The sequence below is a fragment of the Theobroma cacao genome, chromosome 9 (assembly GCF_053813885.1).
Source record: "Theobroma cacao isolate CCN51 chromosome 9, ASM5381388v1, whole genome shotgun sequence".
Taxonomy (NCBI): domain Eukaryota; kingdom Viridiplantae; phylum Streptophyta; class Magnoliopsida; order Malvales; family Malvaceae; genus Theobroma; species Theobroma cacao.
Window position 1 is genome coordinate 12,615,760 of NC_142647.1, and position 21,723 is coordinate 12,637,482.

A 21,723-nucleotide genomic window follows, 5' to 3' on the forward strand; every position below is an offset into this window, starting at 1 on the left:
GAAATGAAGAAATTTTGAGAGAAACCCTCAATCGGTTGAGAAACCCTCGTTCGGCTAATAACTTAAATCCCAATGTCGCTGCAGTGAAAATTCATTCTCGCTGCAACAAGAATGCCTTCCCGCTGCAGCGAAGACTCGTCGTCACATTTGACTTGTTGGTGTATCACTGAAGCCTTCATTTTTCAAATTATTGGTTATGTATGAGTTCCTCATTACCAAGTGATTAATCATATAAGGGTTTAATGAGGGGTTTTTAATATGAATGAAATTAAGTTGCATTGTTTTAAAACAAGTGCATCATGATTTTAAATTATTCCTTATGGTATGCTTGTTCCCTTCCTTGTTCAGTCACTGGGTTTATACTCACTGCTTTTAAACTTCATGTTTTCAAATCGAGAGGTAGCCGGTAACTAGGACGAGGTGTCCTCGTAGACTTGTAACCATCTTTTGGTAGGTGTCTCGGCATTTAGTAGCTGGACATTCGTCCGAGTCTCTCCGTTGGAAATCGAGTATTATTTTGTTGTGTATAGACGAACCTAATGTAAATTGTTAAGATACATATTGTAGACAATGTATATACACTTGTTTGGTATGCCAGTATGAGATGGCAATGTGTAGTATTATTTTGATTCTAAGTTATGAAATGTGACTTAGCAGTTTATGATGGAATGATAAAAATGTCAGATTAATAAGCTTGCTTGGACTTAGTGGATTATGTCCATTGGGCCCATGCGCCAGTCATGGCCCGGAATTTGAGTCGTGACAGAAAATATTTGACTATTAAACAATTTATGAAAAGTAGTGGCATTTCGACAAGCATATTAGGACTAATGAAATTATAGCTAATCTTTTTACCAATAGACTAATGTCTTATCACTTTGAAGAAACATGTTTATGACATGGGTGTTTAAGAGCCTTTTGATGCACTTGGTTAACGGTAGGATTTGACATTGTTTATCACTTTGAAGAAACATGTTTATGACATGGGTGTTTAAGAGCCTTTTGATGCACTTGGTTAATGGGAGGATTTGACATTGTTTTATGCTTGATGCATAATTTGTTTGGAACTACATCCTTGATGATGTATTTAGATTTATTATAAGTAATGATTATTTTCTAATATTCGGTTATCAAAAGTTTACGTATATATACATTTATGTGAAGACTTAAGATATGTATTAGTTTTAAGCATAGGTTAGGGTATAAAATTGATAGTCTTCAAGGTATGTCTTTGACACAAAGTATATATCAAGATATTTAAGACAAACCTACAGGTTTCTTGAACAAACCATAAAGTGGTTCTCTTGGAAACTTGGGTTGCATAAAGTAGAGAACTAACAAACGATTACAATACATGAAATAAATCATTAAGGAAGTGTGGTTATTTAATGCTAAACTATCACATTAGCTTCATGTCATTAAGATTCATTGGTATATGTGATTATAGTTGGTGTTGACTCTTAATAGATGTAGTTACTGCTATTTTCAAATATATCACAAATTTTATTGGACAGAAAGAATTTTTGGATTAAGTCTCGAGACTAATTATAAATTGAGCTCATAAATTTTAAGTTGTCTTAGCTTGTGAGTCATTTTTAAGAAAATGTGTTTCCAAAATTTGAATATAAATAATGTCATCCAAGTGGGAGATTATTAGATTTTCTCAAATAATAAAGTGTAGACTTAAATTATTTAATTTATTTTGCTTATATATATATATATATATATATGAGCTAAGCTTATTTGGTTTTGATAAAATGACAATATTATGGTCCATAATATAATCTAGCAAAGTAAACTAGACTCAAATATTAAATATGTAGCATAACAGTATAGGCCTGTGTAAAAACTCTAAATCCTATGATGGTTTGGACTAGGGATTAACTAAATAAAGGTAGACTATGTCTCTTCTCATATCTACATAAAACATTAAGAATCTCATTCATTTGGAAAGTTATTAGAAAACGTTTAATTTTTTTTCTTTTCATAAAAAAACAAGCTAAGCTTATTTGGTTTATATAAAACGATAAAATTATGGTCCATTATATAATCTAGTAAAGTAAACTAGGCTCCAATATTAAATGTGGACATAAGAGTATATGCTTGTGTAAGAAATTCTAAATTCTATGATAAATGAGATTAAGGATTCACTATATAAAGGTAAATTAGGTCTCTTCTCTTATTGAGAATCTCATTTATTGGAGAGTTATTAGAAAAAAGAGGAGGAAGATTCTAATGCATTGAATTCCAACAATTAATTTGGTCAATATTGCTTTGGTTGTCAAAGAATGTATCAAAAATCAAGTACACTTTATTTTCTAAAATTCAACTATGAAGAACCTTGGATTAATATAAATTAATTAATATAAAATTCATCAGTTTTATTATTAACAAGCTTGATAATGTTTTAGACAAGAAAAAAAGAATTGGGATGGGAGGAAAAGAGTTTGGCAAAAATTTACCTTTTTTCCTTGTCTAGTAGGAAAAATATAAGATTAACTAAGAATATTTTCATTTTATTAAATTTAGACAGGAGAAACTCAAATCAAACTCTTCGAGTAAGAGATATATACAATTACCTTTGAGTAGAATATGTTTGGATGCAAAATTATATATATTTTTGGTCATTATTCACAAAATAAATTACTTCATTAAGCAAGAGTAAAAGGAAAACACTTATAAAATAGAATTAGAGTTTGTTTGGTTGATGTTTCCACTAATTACTTTTAATTATTTTCTTTTTGCATTGGTATTTATTTTGTAGTATTTACTTTTTACTTTCTATTCATTTTTTAATCTCAGCTTTTTTCTCTTCAATTTCAGAACACTGGAGTCTCAACCATTTATGATGTGTTCAAGATAAAAACAATCATAAACCCTACACTCGTTGAGAATCTAGAGTTTACAATAACTTACAATTAATTTTAATGATATGAACTTTTCTTTTTCGATCGAAAATGACATGAACTATTTGTTGGGATGAGCCCTGCAGCCAATTGGGATTGGTTGAGGCTTGATTCCAATCATGCAACAGTATCATTTATGTTGAATGATTAGAGGTTTTCCTTCATCAATAAGACATTAATTATAATGAGTTATAAGTCTAATTGGATGAAGTCCATAAGATTAATATACCTCGCAAGGAAACTGTAATGGGTTGCAGTTATGAGATTCCTATGCATCAAAGCATAATCTTGAAATGTTCCTGGTCAATGTATAATTGAGACTAGACATCAATTATGCTTAGGGACTGATATATTCTATGTTTCTTACTTTGGAAGTAAGCAATCGATCTCATAGATTGAAGTATAGAGATACTTGGAACTAGAATATAGGTGCTTGCCTAGGAGAACAAGTTCACTGAACATGACCCGTCATGAAAAGTGCATTTGGTAATACACTCTAGTGTCTATGCAACACTTCTCATGTGTCAGTTGTGTAAATACTCCATAGACTTGAGACACTAGGTTGTCTTATGTGTGGAGTGCTATGCTTTGATTTTATCTCTACGGGTGCCTAACCAAGGATGCCAAAACAGGATGCTTTTGGGTATAGTATGAAGCATGTGAATGCAAATGAGTGGTCAATATAGGAATCATCACCTCAAGTGTTTTAAACTACATATCCTATCAATTCTTGGTTAACATTAGCTTATTGAAGTCCTTGGCCAAGGCGACATGGAGATTATGAAAAAAGCTTCATAACTCTCTATAAAGCTAATGCTATAATTGTAGGAACAAATATGGAGGTCAATAAGAGTAGACACTGTACCAAGCTCTTATTATCTCTGAGATATATGATGAGGGAATGAATTACACTAATAGACTGTACACTGAAAGGTTGTCCAAGAACCCTTTGACTCTCCCAACAATTGGGTGGCCATGATGCATTGCTAGATGCCAATCTTGGTCTATGGAATTGATTATAAATTAATTGATTGAAATTTATATTAATCAATTAAATCATTAATCAATTCTATTACCACACATGTTGGGAACCTAATGAGTCACACACAATGATTGCATTTGAATTAAATTGGGAGAGTGACGATTTAAGTTAGACTTAAATTACATGCTAGGTAATTAACTTCTATAAACTTAATTAAAAGAGTTTAATTAAGTTTTAGGTATAATTATAAATAGTTATAATTATAAGGCCTTGATTGCAAAATATAAAAGAAAATTAATTTTGATTTTAATTTTTAAGGATTTAATTAAGTAATGGGTCCAATATTATAATGTATTATAATATTGAGGGCTTAATTGTAAAATTGAAGTTATTTTAACCTAACTATATAAGTCACCTTTTAACTATTTTTCATATGAGAGTTTTTTACAATTGAAGAAAACGTAGTTTTTGTCAGAAAAAGAGAAACGTTTTCTTTCTTTGCCACCACTCCCTTTGTATGAAAGAGAAAATTACTTATGAAGTAATTTTCGTGAAAGGTTCGGCCAAGATTGTGAAAAAGAAGAAAAGGATAATTGTTGTCCTCTTTGCTAGCACAAAGTATAGTTAAAAACTCCTTCCTTTATTGAAGGTTCAAGTGCAATCTGTGTGTACTACCATTGGAGGCCAAACACTTTATTGGTTAGGGTTTTTGTTCCTTGTGGTGTTCACTGGATTGCTTCAGAAAGTGCCATGGTGATTACGAAATTACATGGCAAGGTAACTTTCTAAACAATAATTTATTTTTTACTTTTATGTGTTAAATATCACCAAGGTTATTCATGGGTGGAGACATATTTTGTTGTTTAGTTATAAAATTTTTAATTTTCTTTCCGTTGCGTATTTTGAGCATGCCATCCATAATCAAACCCATCACTATTTAAAACCACTTTTTTATCTATTAGCTCCGCTCATATTATTTACAATAAAATGCAAGCTGCTATTGCTAAAGGAGTTTTTCTCGAATGTGGATGAAAGCCCCTGCCACTAGGGAATTGAATATGCTTTCATCTGATGGCAAAATCACATTATTGGAAGTAGAGGCATTTGGGTTTTTTTTTTTTATGTTCTTGAATACGGATCCCGTGAAAATTCAAATAAAACCTTAAAAGGGACCATGATTATTTATGATCAGCTTTACAATAAAAAATATATACAAGCGAAGCTAATTTCAAGTTGTACCAACAAAAGAGACATGCAGAAAACTGCAGAGGCAATTAAATACAAACTCATTACATCCTCTAGAACCTTAACGAAGACGGGATAGCCCTACCTGGAGCACTAAAGCTGTGGTCCAATGATTGCAGCACATAATTACAAGTCCATCTACTTAGCAGACTACTTTAATTTCTTCATCCACCTGAGTACTCTTTGGCAGAAAATATCATTATAGGACACTTTACCTTATGCTTCCCCCGTTTCTCACTCCAAATTAAAGCCCCAAACCACAAATTCTTCATCTCGTGCATATTACTTTCTTTCTCTAAAACTATTCTAAAACTCAAGCTCTGATCTGATATTCCAGAAAATTTCAGCCTCTTCGGCTTCACATCCACCTTATAATACCCTTTCGGACCGACAACCTTAGCCTTGTACTCGCTGGACCCTTTATTTGCATTCGTCATCTTCCGAGCTACTACTACTGCCCCATGCCAAACCTTTTCTGCCTCCACTGTTACAGTTGGATAATTCAACTGCCATGTACTATCATTTGAGCAATGGGATTTTTTTCCTGTAACAATTTGTAATTGTTTCTTTGTGTAGTTCAATTCACATAAGAAATTAACATAATCTTGGTGTTCCAAACCAAAAACTAAACCGGGGTCCATTGCTTTAATAGGTAGCATATGCCCTGATCCAATGTCAAATGGGGTAGCAGCATTGCCTGTAGACTCATCCGAAATTGGAGAAAATGGCTTATTTCTATTGTAATTATAATGTTTATGGATAGTTGATGTAGTCATTAAGGCTGATTTTATCTCATTTGGACCCCAATCCGGGTGGGTTGATTTGATTAACGCCGCGGCACCTGAAACGTGTGGACAGGCCATCGAAGTCCCAGACATAATGTTAAAGCGTGACCGTCGAAAATCCAATGCCTTGCCAGATGGCCCAATCGCATCCGTCCACGCTCCCAAAATATTCACACCTGGAGCTAGAATATCAGGTTTTAGAATTCCAGGTACAAGAGAATTAGGACCTCTTGATGAAAAAGAGGCAACAATTGGAGCTGGCTTTGCATGCATTGAAATTGTTCCTTGTGATGATATTTTAGCCATTGGGTTTTCATCGTATAAAATATAGTCCTCAATTACCTTGCCTTCTAAAGCCCCAATGCTAATCGTTTGGATTACATGGGGCTCCGACACTATTCCATTGGGATCAATATTTCCGTGAGAAAGTATCATGGCTATTGCCCTAGCTCTTTTAAGCACAGCCCCAAGTGACAATCTTGCTACGTGTCCTTCTGTCCGGCAAAACACAATTTTACCCTTGATTAACTGGCGAGAGAAATTGAATCCAGACGAGGAATTGAATTTAGCAGCAAAGTGGAGCGGGTAATATTTTCGGGTCAATATATCATCATGCATCAAGGTGATGGATGTACCGAGAACTGATACCTTGTTCTTGAGATGTATGGTTGCTGGGAAATCACGGTCCACCGTTCCGGCACCGACGGTGGTGATCCACGGTGGCACGTTAGCCACAGTTGCCAATGTGGGTCCCTCGTTTCCGGCGGACGCAGCTATGAAAATACCGTGAGAAAATGCCCGAAATGACAGGATGGACAATAAATCGAGGTAAAACGGCAAACGAGACGAGCCAAGTGAAAGTGATATAATATCAACACCATCCGTTATTGCACTTTCGAAAGCCTTTCAAACATCGGATAACAAACAACCTGAAGCCCAACAAACCTTGTACACTGCAATTCTTGCTCTCGGTGCCATGCCACGAGCCAACCCAACCGCAAAACCAAAAAACCCGGATCCTGGTACAGGAGACCCTGCAGCAATGGATGCGACATGCGTGCCATGCCCATCAGAGTCTCTAGGTGACCGAAATTCCTTAACGGGTTTACCCGATTGGCCAAACCAAGCATCATATCCACCGGAGAAGAAACGGGCACCTATCATTTTAAGGTTACAATTTGTATGATTGAATTTCAAGCCACTTTCACATTGGCCTTTCCAGTGAACTGGTATTGGTCCAAGGTTATGGTCAGAGAAACTCGGGTGTTCGGGCCAAATACCAGTGTCGATAAATCCAATAATCGAATTGGATTCTGAAGTGTTTAGCATCCAAGGATTTGGGGTTTCCAGGCCAAGAAATGATGGTGAACGTGTGGTGTGGAGGTGCAAGACTTTATCAGGGAACACGGAGAGAACTCCAGGGAGTTTCCGGATGCTTTTAACTTGGTCAGGTGTGAGGGTTGCAGAGAAGCCATGGATTGGAGCACTATAAACATGAATGATAGAAGAAGAAGAAGAAGAAGCGGGTAAAGAAGAAATGATTGAAGAGTACCAAAGTTTTTGAGAGAGGAAAGGTGAGGGTTTCGAGAGAGGATCTAGGAGAGCTATGAAAGTGTTAGAAGAATTAGAGTTGTCTATGAAAAGAAAGAAGATGAACACAGAAAGTAGATGAAACATGGCTTTTTCTTCACTTGTTAAAACGATAAGGGTTGTGATGATGTTTTATACATAGAAGGTTCGTTTATTTATCTACTATTTTATTTCGAACATAGTGCGTCTTTGTTGATTTGGAATTGGCTGGACCACGTAATACGGAACATGGGTTGCTGCAGCAGCAGCGCAATGACTAATGAGGCGGTGGAAGAGGTGAAGTCTTTTCTGGGAGTTGGCTTGACAGGTTTAGCAGAGTGATGCCCTGGGTTGCAGCCCCTGCAGGGCGCAATGAAAGGGAGAGGAGACTGCCGAAGAAAGCTGAAGGATTGAAGAAGGCTAAGTTTTGTGGGACCATCACAATTTGCACAAGTAACTAAACGCCCCAGTCAAGTTTACTTCCGCTCCTCCTGTCCTCGAGGTATTTGCCTATACTTCCATTTTAACTAGTATCTCACAAGCCATGAATAAATGGTCAAAGCTAGAGGGAAAAGCTAGGGTTGTCGACGGGTGTGCTATCCATTAATTTTGAGGAATCTTAATTGTAATCTGATTAATAAGTAGGGTGTCATAACGTGTAAGTCCATAAACTTAACCGTTCGACGTGAAAGATGAGTCGTCATCAATTTTTTTTTTGTTTATATGTGATTGGTCACGTTAATTTATACTTTTTAATGAGGTCTTAACTTGATTTAAGTTCATTTAAATAACTAAATTCCAGTCTACCAAACATACTAGGTTTAGAAGTACAGTTAGGTGTGAGGCAATTGTTAGCACGCTCACAACGCTTAACGTGGTACCTAATTATTTTTTATATTTTATTATTTTATGTTATTTTATCATTTTATAACAAAGAAAAATTCTTCAGTATTGAAATGTTTTTCGAGTACTCCAATATTTATGGCAGAATTTAAATGGAATTTCTCTCCTAGATATTTTCTTGAAGTTATTACTTATAATGTTCTCAAACTTTCATCATCAAAGCATTGAGATTTATTTATTTAATTTTTATGAGTATTATAATATTATATTTTAATCTACAAGATTTTAAATATTTATTTTCTCTATGTCCTATATTTTAATTTACGAAACCTTAAATATTTATTTTTTATTTATAAATTTTATTATTTATTTCTCATTATTTTCTATGTTAATAATAATTATTTACAAATAAATCTCTTTGCAAAAATAAAGTAAAAGATTATTGTTGGTTATGACAAAATCAAATTAAGTGCAGCAGAAGGAATTTTAAACGATTAAGCATAAATACTATGCTGCACCTGCATTGGATCACCTTGGTGTTTTTAAAGCAAATAAAAATTTGAGGGAGAGGAAAATGATCAAAATTCCTTCGCCAAGTTATGTGAGAATCACGATGGCTTCCTCCTCCTTTGATTCAACTCGTGAACATCAAAAGGAAGTGGAGAACTCGAGCCACCCAAGCGTTAGACCTCCAATAGATGCACACACGACTGCAATGGAGACTTCTTCTAAGAGAAAGCTTTCTAACCACTCCTTTGTGCTAGCAAAGTGGACAACCTATTGTCCTCTTCTTCTTCACTCAATCTCCAACTAAACCACACAAGAGAAACTCTTCTCAAGAGCTCAAACAAATGTGACATCTTTTAACTTTTAAATCTTGATTTATGAATTTTTCAGCACTAAAAGTATTATTTTTATGTCTAGATTTTCTAGTGCACACTAAAACTCAAAGATTTTGTGATTTTCCTTATCATCAAAGCTCGCCTAAGGTAAAGATGAAGGATTTATGGGTTTCTAAGCATTTATTATGTTAAGTTAGAAAACTAGTTTTAGATGAACTTGGTTAGTGTCAAAAAGGTTTAAAAAGGTTATTATGTGATTTATAGTTTGAGCAATGATTGTATTAATTATTTAACGCTTTAGGTGCTGTCAAAATTTCAAAGAATTCGCTGGAGTAAAGTCTTGCGTGTTGATAGAGGTTGACATTTCGAAGGTAAATGGGTACACCGTTTTAAGTATTTTAATACAATAAAGCCACGCATGTTTTATTATGTTGTTTAGCTTGCAATATATGAATACTCTGTTTACAAAAATTGAATCAAATGAATTTCTATCCAAATGTTTTCAAAAGGTGTTAGAATCTAAATATATATGTAAATATCATTACTACGTATTAGTTTTCAATAAGGGGGGACAAACCCTTTCAAATGTTTTACTTCAAAAACTTTGATTCCGTTATTACTTAGAAATGAGAAATGTATATGGTTATATAGATGACAAGTGGATGTAAGTTCTCACCTTTATACTTGATGATAAGTATGATGATTGAGTATTTTTGGAAGAATATGGTTCATGGAAACTAGAACCCACATTGTTGCTATGGAAAAGTATGGGAAACAAATGTTTAGGTTGTGGTAAACATTCCCACCCTTAAGCTCATGATACGATTATGTGAGGAAAATTAGAATATGTGAATCATGATTCATCGGGATAATATATGATGTAGTTTCCACATACCCCATAAGAGATTAAAGGTGTAGCATAAGTCTACTTTGATTATGCATTAATGATAGATTGAGATATGAGTTAATACTTTGTACTTGATTGTTTCCTAAAGCTTTCATACGGTGCGAGATAACATTCCACACATGGTGAATTGTGTCTAGTACGGTGATGATAACGCTCCACACAGTGTGAGGTAACATTCCACATGTGGTGAATTGCACGTAGTATCATGATCATAACGTTCCACACGATATGAGGTAACATTTCACACATGGTGCCGACGCACAAAGATATGAGTAGAGCAATCCCCGCACATGGTGAAGCAAAATTCCATTACATGGTGGTGACATTCCATGTGAGTAAAGCTGATGTGCCACTCACGAGCCCAAATGTGGAACACCCAAACATGAGCCAAAACTCAGTAGGTATCTTTCATTCATGATTATTGCATATTGCTTTTGCTATAATGATGCCTTTTGTGAATGCTTCTTATGTTTGTGATGTTTGATTGAGTGGTAGATTAAACTCTAATCTATACAATAGTCAAGATGGGTTAATAGATAAATCCTAATGCATTGGTTTAGTTTATGGATTATAAAGGAAGAATGGCCACTTGAGTTTCATGGATTGATTATTGATCACTGAGTTATATGAATTGAAAATGATTACTTGAGTCATATGGGTTAGACATTGAGCACTAAATGTTATGATTGACTTCTCTTCGTGAATCTTGAATAAATGAACAACTCATATGATTTATGAAAAGATTAGAGTAAACCAACCATAGGTTGGGTTATATTGTTAACTATCATCTCCTTTAAGGAGGATCCAATATACCACTGGTAAAGGACAACTTCCTTGTTTTCCTACAAGGTTTTCTGCAAATGTTTTGCTTATTTATTGACCTATATGTTTATGAAATGTCACTTTCACTATGAAAATGAGACTCGTTTATGCCAACTCTATTTTATGAGAAATTTGAAATGAAGTATGTTTATCTAAAATTCATATTTACATTAATGATGTAATTTGTGCTAAAAACTTTCTCCCTTGGCTTGTCCCCTTCCCCGTATCCATTCACAGAGTCTTTATGACTGACACGTTATTTTTCTCAAATTTTTTTGTTCGTAAATCAGTGATAGCATTCAGCTCTTGAGTCATAGAGTCATGTTTCGTTCATCCTTCTTTGGTAAGTGTCTAATAGCCACTTGATGCCTAAAGAGAGTCAAGTCATGTTCAGCTGACTAGTTGATCTTTACTTTATGTTTATGTTTACGGATATTGAACATGTTTATGATTATGTAGCCCATGCTTGGCATATTCTTATGAATGTTATGGATGAATGTACAAATATGGCTCAAGAGCTTATATGGACACTTGCGGGTGTTGAGAAATGACTACGACATGATGCATGAGTTGTTAACTTTGAGCTTATTATGAATGAATGCACTTGCATAGCTTATGTTTAGAAGTTCCATAACTATGTATAGTTGCCTTTGGATGCATGCATAAGTTTGATATTGTAGGCTTCATGTATGATGATTATGGTTAATGGGCCGAATTATGATGAATGAATGTAAACAGGCTTGTTTGGGCCTAACGGGTTATACCCGTTTGGTTTCATGCGCTAGTCATATCCCACAACAAAACGGGATGTGGTAATTGGTCCACCTCGAAACCATGAGGCTATACCCTTGCCTTTGTCACCCCTGACATTCCTTGCAAATGACGCCGTTCTAGAGGGGGTAGTGGCAATTGGTCATACATATATGTTAGAAGTGTTAGTTCTATAATAATAATAAAAAATCCAATAGGGGGTGAATTGGATTTTTAACAATTCTTTTAAACAAATTTAAACTTTATATAAAGGCAAGTTTGAAAATAAGTTTCCCAAATTTGTTTTCACTTTAAAACATGCCAAAAATAATTTAAGCAAAGTATTGACGAAACAAGTTTAAAATAAATTTTCAAACTTTTTAAGGCAAAATGCACTAGTGTTAAATTTTCACAAGCTTCCAATCAAGTCAAGCTAGAAATAATTTTCATAAATTTGTTTTTCTATCAAAGTGTGTCAATAATAATTGGAAGAGTAAATTAAAGAATAACCAAGTTAAGAACAAATTTGATAAATTCTTTAATGTAAATGCATAAATTCAAGGAGTGAAAAATAAAGAGAAAAGATATAATATTTTTATAGAGGTTTGGCCTCCTTGCCTATGTCTTCTCCCTTAGCTTACTAAGGAATTTCGAATCCACTATGAAAAATGTCAAGACCCGGTACTCCCCTCGAGCCCGTGACAACCGTCGCGGTGTCCCGGTAGACACTCATTGCCCGAAATGTCAACCCGAAACCTCGCAAGGCTTTACTATCAGTTTCTCATTTCCCTTGTGAGCAACCATTGTGACATATCGTGTTCTAAAAGATCTTAAACTGTTTCCAACTAAAAACAAATAAAATATTAATTTTCGTGTCACAAGGGTATTTTGATCATTTCTCTCAAAAATTTCGAAACTGGCTAAAACGTAATATACAAGTACAAAACACTAATTCATATTCAAAATGAGTTTAAAAGTCTAAAATCTTCATTTAAAAACGATATTATGGTTATTTGAATATAATAAGAAAATAAAAGAAATATTAAGTAAAATATTCTATTTTCTTATAAAACAATATTTATAGAGGTATACGTGAATAATTTTCATAGAGTAAAAGCTAAATAAATTTATACATACTGTAATACAGTATGCCAAAATATTTAATTTAATTTAAAATAACAAGAGGGCCCCCGAATAAACAAAAGTAAAGAGGACTGTGAACCTACGATTTGAAAAATGTAGATCCAACGGTAGTCCTCAATGAGATCAGCTATCTACAGTCTATACTGAACCTGAAATGGGTGGAAAGGAGGATGGTGAGATTGTAAAATCCCAATAAGTAAACAGACATCATCATAAATATCTAGAGTTGAGTACATGGAGACAATAAAGTAAATCATCGTAAACTGGGTCACAACATTAGAATACATTTCATTTAAAATATGTAAAGAGGCTTATGAATTTCATAAAACTAGGCTTGTGCCATAAATCCATTCTCAAGGACACCTTGGCCAAGGCATCCTACCGAGACTGCCAAGGCTATTAAAATTCACATTTCACATAAATCATGTTTTTATTTTGAAAACATAGTCATTCCTTGGTGTTGGTTGAGTTCCCCCTCACGTGGTGGTTTAGCGTGAAGTGAACCCTAAGCTTTATCCCATAAGATACCCTACGCGCCTCTCCGTTCAAGGTAAGAATATAATGGGTTTTACCATGCCCCTCTAAAAGGCTGGTCCACAGAAACCCCCTACTGCAATGATTAATTAATATATAATCCACCATACAATAAAACTCAATAACATGATATGGTAATTTTGTAATGCGCAGTCTTTCAAGGCAACCAAACAATTCGTATTTCAATACAATTGCCAACTAGCCAATCATGCCCGATTTATCATAAGCCAATCAATTCAAATAATCAAATTGCCACAATTAACAGTCTCCGTGTACTCTATTTTTCAAAATCATTATTAATTTCAAAACAATTTATAAATTAATTTTATTGAAACACATTTATTCATAAAACATGAAAATTTACCTTTTAAAATCTCTTTTTTCATAGAATTCATGAAATCATCTAAAACCCACCCTAGATAATTAAAATGACAGTAAGTTTACTCACAATGTGAAATACCCCATACTTTGATATGGTGATAAATAAAGTTGATCGAATGCAAATTGAGGTCAATTAAAATATTTAGAAGTGATAAAAGACGAAAGGAGTAGTTTAGGATAAAATATTCTGCAAGTGAGAAAATAACAATAAAATAATAATAATTTTATCGGAGGAGAATTTGTGAGATAAAAGGCGATTTGGAAGTCAAGTGAGGCATAATAAGGTATTTTAGGTACCAAGGAGACAAGATAAAATTTTTAAAATAAAATAATATTTTATTAATAAAATAATATTAAAATATTAATATTTAGTCAGATGTCGAAGTCAATCAAGAAGAAGGATCATATGGTTGATCCAAGTGGGGCAGAAGATGACAAGCCCGACTCTATAAAAATATTTATCATGACATACATGTGATGGATAGCATGTTTGCATGCTAAGAGAGTCTCGAAAAAAATTTACAAAAGTCGGTATTATACCTAGACGTACAACAAAGTTGATTTAAACCTCGAACTAGATCAAATAGAGAATTTACGATGAAATTAAGAATTTTAAAGTCCTAGAATGGTTTAATATGGTGATTCGGAGTTTGAGGATCAATTTGGAGTCAAACCGGAATTTTCGCTATCTAGGGGCAAAATGGTCATTTGCCACCTGGGGACAAAATGGAAATTTTTAGAAAAGATTTTTGGCCCCATTTGACTTATTGGAGTAAGATTTGAAGTTTAGAAGTGAAAAATTTTAATTTTAGTATAATTTGGAGTAAAAGGGTAAAATGGTAATTTTGCCATCTGAAATCGAAAATTTAATTTTTGAAAGGATTTTGATCAAATTTAATTATTTGGAGTGTGAAATGAGTATGAGGAGTGCAAATTATGCATTATGGCAAATTTTCAATTTTTGAGGTAAAAATGTAATTTTTGAAAAGTTCGGGGGCAAAAGTGTAATTTTGAAAAATTTGCTCCACCAAAACTTTGGAAAAATCTGGAAATTTCACTTAAGACTTGGATAAGTCAAAGGGAATGCATGGTGGAAAAAGTAGGACAAGTGGATGGCTAGAAAAAAAATGAATTAATAAAATATTTAAAATATGAATAAAATAATATTATTTCATTAAACAATAAAAAGGCATAAAAAAAATCAGCCCACCCATTCTTCTTCTTCAACATTCGGCCAAGCAAGAAACAAGAGAGAGAAAGGAGAAAATAAAACCCTAGCCAAGAAATTTAAAGGGAAAATAGGTGGAAATTCAAAAATCAAGTGAAAAAAGGTAACATTTCTTAAATTTGTCTTGTGCTTTACCTTTCCCATGCATTTCCCATCATTTTCCATGGTTGAATCATGTGATTTGAGGATGATTTCAATTCTGGTCATATGGGTTTAGAGAGAGAAAGTTGTTAGATAAATTTGATTTTGAGCTATGTTAGTGTTTAGTGTTAGTGTAACATGTTTATGAGTAAAACAACAAGAAAAATATTTATCTTCTCCATGAATTTCCCTAGGCCGAATCTAGCCAATGGTATGTGAGGATGAGGTTGACTTTATTTTAAGAGAATTGGGTGGAAAAATGATGAATTATGAGGTTGGAAATTAAATGGGAATTTTCGGTGCAATAAATTGAAATTTTTACCCACTAGGGGTAAAAGCGTAATTTATAGTCCGAACTGATAAATTGGACCAAATTCACAGTCATTGAGGTATTGTGGATATAATTGGATAATTGAAATTGAAATGGATGGAATTGGAGTCGAATTGGGAATTTTAGGACTTTACACCGTGTATAGGCGAGTTAGGTCGGACACCGCAATTAAGCGATTGTTTAAACATTTCAAATCCTATCTAGTGCATACGCATGGATAAGAGCCTGAAATAATTTATGATAAATTGACACAATTTATTGAATTTTGTGTCATAGATTATGGATAGGTGGTGAGTCAATTGTTTCGGGTAAGAGACTACACCCGAGGGCGAAAGATAGGAGTATTTCTACTCCTAATACTGTGAGTAAACTTATTATCGTCTTAATTATCTAGAGTAGTTTTATACAACTGTGTGATTTTATGAAAAATGAGTTTAAATGGTAAATTGCTATGTTTTAAGAGAAATTGTAATTTTATAAAATGATTTTATAAATTTTCTAGAAAATCGAATATTGGTTTTGAAAATAGAGTAATTGAAGACTGCTAGTTTGTGTTGCAAATTTATGGTTTTGAATTGAATGGCTTATGACAATAAATGAGCATGAATGGCTAAATTGATTTCGGTGTTAGAATTATTTATACTGTGTATTCAGCCTTGAGAGGCTAGGTTGCGATAAATTGTCATGTCATGCTAGAATGAATTTTATTGATTGGTGGATTATATATTAATTATTTACTGCAGAGGGGGTTCCGTGGACCAGCCTATTAGAGGGGCACGGTAAACTCCATTATATTATTACCTTGAACGGAGAGGCGCGTAGGGTATCTCCTGGGGTATAGCTTAGGGTTCATTTCACGCCAAACCACCACGTGAAGGGGAACTCAGCCAATGCCAAGGAACGGTTGTATTTTCTCAAACTAAAAATATATTTTAAGTGTATACGAAATTTTAACAGCCTTGGCGGACTCGGTTGGATGCCCTGCGCAAGGTATCACCTAGTATGAGTTTTGGCACGAGCCAAAGTTTTAAGAAATTCATAAGCCAAGTTGATTACTCGATTTATATGGATTGATTTTATTTGGTTGAAATGAACTGAAAGGTAATGAAATTACAGTATGATGACTTATTTTAATTGTCTCCATTTACTCGGCTTTAGATGCTTTAGATGGTATCTGTTTACTCACTGGGATTATAAAATCTCACCCCTTCTTCCTATACATTTTTCAGGCTCAGGACAGTTTGTAGATAGTCGAATAAGACGAGAACTAAGCTCGGAACTGCATTATAGAAAGTAAGAGTTCACAGTCTTACATCCTCTTGGTCAATTGGAGCCCACGTGTCATTGCAGATCAAAACTTATATTTTGGTTATCTGTATTTCTATTCATACAATTTTTACTTTACTTTCATGTGCGAAAAATTATTTACTAATATTTCTATAAAAATTTATTTTATGAGAAAATAGAATATTTTATTTATTATTTTTGAATAGTACTAGTTGTCAACAATTTGCTTTCAAATGAACGTTTTAGATACTTAATTGTTTTTAAATCATTAAATATATATTTTCTGCTTACTTACTACATTTTTAGCAAGTTTTGAGGTTTTCGACAAAAATGACGAAAATGCCCCTGTGAGCCAGAAAAAAAAATGTTATGTTATGATTTGAAAATGATTTATAATCCTTCGTATTTTGATATTTGATAACTATTGCTTACCAGGGAAGTGCGAAAGCTGATACGAGAGCCTTGCGAGGTTTCGATCGACATTCGGGGTGAAGAATGTTTGTCGAGGCTTCGCGGCGGTTGTCACGGGCTCGATGGGGAGTTCTGGGTCGTGACACAATGTCTAGAGTGCCGATTCTCAAAATACTCAAACTACTGGTCCTCGAATGCAATTTCCTTGCCTTTATCGGAGGACTCGCCAACTTGGCACAGTACAAAATTGAGAAACTCACTATATTGGTACTAAATTGAAATTAAACTAATTTAAACTATTAATGCATAATATGGAATGCAAAAATGCACTGGTAACTATCTAAACTCGGTATTGGCCTAATTCGTCTTATCACCCGATTAAATTACAAACGCGTCTAATTTAATCCCAAATTAATTTTTTTTCAGTTTCTATACCTCAATTGCACCCAAATTGACTTAATGTCCCTCAGTGTGGTGCAAATTATCAGTCTCGATAGCAAATTACGAAAATACCCCTAGTGGGTAAAAATTCATATTTTTTCTCTGAAAATTCCCATTATTTTTCTAGGCTCATAATTCATCATTTCTTAACCAATTCTCCTAGAATAAAAATCAAACTCATCCTCATACATGGTAAATTCGGCCATTAATGGTTGTGGGAGAAAATAAATTCTTTTCTTGTTGTTTTGTTTCTAAATATACTAAACTAACTAAAAACACTAACATAACTTAAAATCAAATTAATCTAACAACTTTCCCTCTCCTAACCCATTTTGATCAGCCAACAATTCATCATAAAAACATGTAATTTAAGCATGGAAAATAAGGAGAAATGCTTAAGGAAAATAGAGTTCAAGCTTAAGTTGAAAAATCCTACCTTTTTCACTTGTTTTCCTTGATTTTCCACACTTTTTCTCTTGAAATTCCTCACCTAGGGTTTGTTCTTCCTTTCTTTCCCTCTCTTCCTTGCTTGGCCAAATATTTGGAGAATAATGGGCTGATTTATGCTGATTTTTAAGTTAAATATTAAATTATCCTAACCTTGACACATGGCATTTTCTTATTGGTCCATTTTTAAAATTTTAAAAATTTAAACATTTTATCTCCACCACATGATTAGTCAAAAGGTCAAAAATGAAGGTAAGGGAAGACCATGTGCTGGAAAAAATGTCCTGATGGTGGAAAATTACAATTTTGCCCCTAGGGTGTCAAAATTACCATTTTACCCTTTTACTCCAAATTATACCAAAATTAAAATTTTTCACTTCTAAACCTCAAATCATACTCCAATAAGTCAAATTATACTCCAATAAGTCAAATGGGGTAAAAAAAATCCTTTTTAAAATTCCCATTTTGTCCCCAAGTGGCAAATGACCATTTTGCCCCTAGATAGTGAAAATTCCGTTTTGACTCCAAATTAATCTTCAAACTCCGAATTACCATTTTGAGTCATCCTTGGACTGTGACACTCTTAATTTCATCTTAAAATTCTTATTTGATCTAGTTCGAGGATTAAATCAACTTTGTTGTACCTCTAGGTACAATACCGACTTTTGCAAATTTTTTGGGACTCTCCTAGCATGCAATCATGCTATCATCACATGTATGTCATGACTAGTATTTTATAAGTTCGAGCTTTACAAAAAATACTTTTTAAGGTTTAAACATAACCTTGACAATGCCTTTCAAGGATCAAGTACAACCTCTAAATACAATACATTTTATGGATCATGCACAACCTTCACAATGCCTTTCAAAGGCTAAGGCACAACCTTTTCTCTTTTACAATTTTGAATAGCAAGGATACCTCTAAAAGGTGGGTTTTGCTAAGTAAGTACAATGTAGGAAGAGTATGATGAGAATAAAAATTATTACAAAAGATAGGAATGAAGACACATAGGGATTATAGCACAAGAAAACTTAAAAGCTTAGTAGAAGAATTGAATTTGGTTTTTGTAGCTTGGTTTCTCCCTCTTTTTCTTCATAAGGTTTGATTCTTATTCAAATGATATTTTCTCCACTCTTATAACCTTATAAATGTGCTAGAGAAGTCCTTTTTATAGTTGGAAAAGCTTAGGAGCCATTGGAGAAGGTTTGGTGAAGAAAATAGTCATTTTCCCTTTAATTTTCATGTGTAACGTCTAGTTCTTGATCAAATGTATTCATACATTTTGAAATATATCCATACATTTTGGGCAGAACCATTCTATTTAAAATGTATCGATACTTTTGACCAAAGTATCGATACTTATAGATTAAAGCATAAAAAATTCTTTGTTTTTTGAACCCAATTTGATGCCAAATATTTTGACATTTCAAAATCAAATACAAAGGAGGTTTAAAACTAATTTAAACAAGTTTTAAAAAATTATTGAAACAAGTTCAAAAATCATTAAAAAAATTTCAAAATTCAAGCAAATGATTTTGAAACTTTTTACATGGAAACACTTAGGTACTTCAAAACTTATTTAAAAAAGTTTAAAAACTATTCAAACAAGTTCAAAAACTTATTTAAACAAGTTCAAAAATCATTCAAACAAGTTCAAGGATCACTCAAACAAGTTCAAAGATCATTGAAGCAATTTTGATCACTTTTGTCAATTCAAAGCTATAATCATTTTAAAGCTAATATAGCTAACAATCTCCCCTTTTTTTATATCACAAAACTTTGAGCAAAATTTGCTTGTAAAAACTCACTCCCCCTAAGTTTAATCATGAAGTACTTTGATTTGAAATGCTAAGCTTTTATAAAACTTTAAGAAGAGTTGAAATATTTTAAAAGATTCAAAACCTCCCCCTCAATAGTTGCAAGGTTCAAAACTTGAGGCAAGCTACAAGATCATTCTTTTTCGAAAATGAAAATTTTCTCAATATCTCTCCCCCTTTTTGTTATATCAAAATAGAAGATAGAAACATAACAAGCACAATAATGAACATACCACTTGTTAAAAATGAATATTCAATAAGCACATTAATCACTATACCAATTGTGAAAGATTTGATATCACAAATATTCAACACCAATACCAATTGTTAGAAATCAATATAAGGCTCAATATACCAATTGATAGATATAAGTAAAAGCTCTCCTTTAGTGAAAGCAAATAAGCACAAATCAATTATGTGGGATAGAATTATTTTAAAGCTCATTATACCAATTTGAAAAACATTAGTAAAGACTCTCCCTTTTTAAAAGGACATTAGGCATACCAAGCATATCAATTTGTTAATTGTAAGGCCCAAACACATTTAGGAAGGATTTTGTCAAGCCCAGCTCTACAATATGTTTATTATGCCATTCTTACATAAGAATGGATGTTTGCTTACTTGGGTACCTTGGAAATCGTTAAAGGATTGTATTGTACCAAATGGTACAATTAAGTTGAATTAAGCCTCGAACTAGACCAAATAGAGATTTTAAGATGAAATTAAGAATTTAAAAACCGCATAATGACTTAAAATGGTGATTCGAAGTTCGAGGACCGATTTGGAGTCAAATTGGAATTTTCATGACCTAGGGGCAAATTGGTCATTTTGCCACCCAAGGTTAAAATTGGAATGTTGGAAGAAGTTTTTGATCAAGATTGACTATTTAGAGGATAATTTGAGTTTGAGAAGTGAAAATTTTAATCTTGGCATTTTGCCGAGCATAAGGGCAAAGTAGTCATTTGGCCACCCTAGGAGTAAAATTGTAATTTTACACCTCCCAACACTTGTCCAGCACATGAATTTTACCCAATATTATCATGGATAATTGAGAAAATTTAAGTGGCGGAGAGAGATTGCTTAATGGGTAAGTATGACACATAGACCAATGGAATGGTGACATGTGTCAAATTTTCATCCATTTATTATTTGGCTTAAAAATCAGCATAAAATCAGCCCATTTCTCTTCATATGGCCGGCCAAAGCAAGAAAAAAGGAAGAAAAGAAAGAACAAAACCCTAGGGTGAAAATTCAAGAGAAAATTGGTGGATTTCAAGTAATCAAGCAATCAAAGGTAAAATTTCTTGATTTTGACTTGTGATCTACCTTTTCCATGCATTCTTTTGCATTTTTCATGGTTGAATCACATGATTTCATGATGGGTATCTTGCTGACTGAACACTTAGAGAGAGGTTTTGATGCTTGATTTGGTTAGATTTCAATGTATTTTAGTGTTTATAGTTGATTTATCATGTTTGGAAGGAAAACAAGAAAAATCACATGTTCTTCATGGATTCTTCATTGGCCGAATTTCATAAAGACAATATTGAAGATGAATCTTGTGATGTCTTATGTTATTTAGTTAGAATTTAATGAATTGTGGTGGTGGAAACTGAAAATGGTAATGTTTAGCATGAAATACCATATACCCCTCAAGAACCTCCATTGGCCGAATCTTCCTTGTAGAGTATTGATGATGATTTTGATTTTATTTCAAGTGATTTGCTTAGGAATTAGTGATTTATGGTGTGAGAATCAAGCTTGAAAAATTATAGTGTTGATGCACCTACCATGGCTTAATTTTCCAAGAAAAAATGTGTTGATGATTTTACCATATTTCAAGTTATTTAACTTGTGTTTGATGGTTTGGAGAATTGGAAGAAAAATGGTGTTAATTAGAGTTAAATTGG

At 33.3% G+C, this 21,723-nt stretch overlaps 1 long non-coding RNA gene and 1 pseudogene across 2 annotated transcripts; one reads left to right on the plus strand and one right to left on the minus strand.

Moving 5' to 3' along the window:
• Positions 1-5,297: 5,297 nt before the first annotated feature.
• Positions 5,298-6,536, minus strand: LOC18589243 (subtilisin-like protease SBT1.6 pseudogene; annotated as a pseudogene).
• Positions 6,537-6,831: 295 nt separating this feature from the next.
• On the plus strand, positions 6,832-11,512 carry LOC148760734 (uncharacterized). Of its 2 annotated transcripts, XR_016028266.1 has the most exons (4): positions 6,832-7,653; positions 7,751-7,989; positions 9,474-9,543; positions 10,168-11,512. It is a non-coding gene; the product is annotated as an uncharacterized LOC148760734 (long non-coding RNA). The 2 variants fall into 2 exon arrangements; XR_016028265.1 differs by having other exon boundaries at positions 6,832-7,989.
• The last annotated feature ends 10,211 nt before the right edge of the window (positions 11,513-21,723 follow it).